A 453-nucleotide genomic window follows, 5' to 3' on the forward strand; every position below is an offset into this window, starting at 1 on the left:
TATTATTTTACCACATCCTTGTTTTGTGTTTAATATGTTGCAGATAGAAAATTCATTGCATCCTAAATTCTGTAATTCTCTTTGTAGTTCATTCCTGTTCATACCTAGGACAGAGTAACAACACATGATCAACTGTGTCCTTTACTCAGTACTGTGTTTCCCTATTATATGAAGTGTAGAATTAAGTTTTGTATGACCCATCCTTAGTCTTGTTAAAATGACCTGATCTTCTCTACTTAAGTTCAGTATCATTTTGCTTTGACTTACCCTGTTTTGTATTTTATAAAAATGTCTTCCTGTTTTACAGTCATTCCAATTCCCTTGCCATTTCCAATTGCAAGCTTCTTTAATTATACTTTTACCCTCCATCCTGCTTAGTGAAACCGAAATAGTAGGAGTATTCAGATTAAGTGACTCTTTAGCCATTTTATCAGCTTTTTCATTTCCTGGTAT

Source organism: Sinocyclocheilus grahami, unplaced genomic scaffold (genome assembly GCF_001515645.1).
Source record: "Sinocyclocheilus grahami isolate Dianchi unplaced genomic scaffold, SAMN03320097.WGS_v1.1 scaffold4759.1, whole genome shotgun sequence".
Lineage (NCBI taxonomy): Eukaryota > Metazoa > Chordata > Actinopteri > Cypriniformes > Cyprinidae > Sinocyclocheilus > Sinocyclocheilus grahami.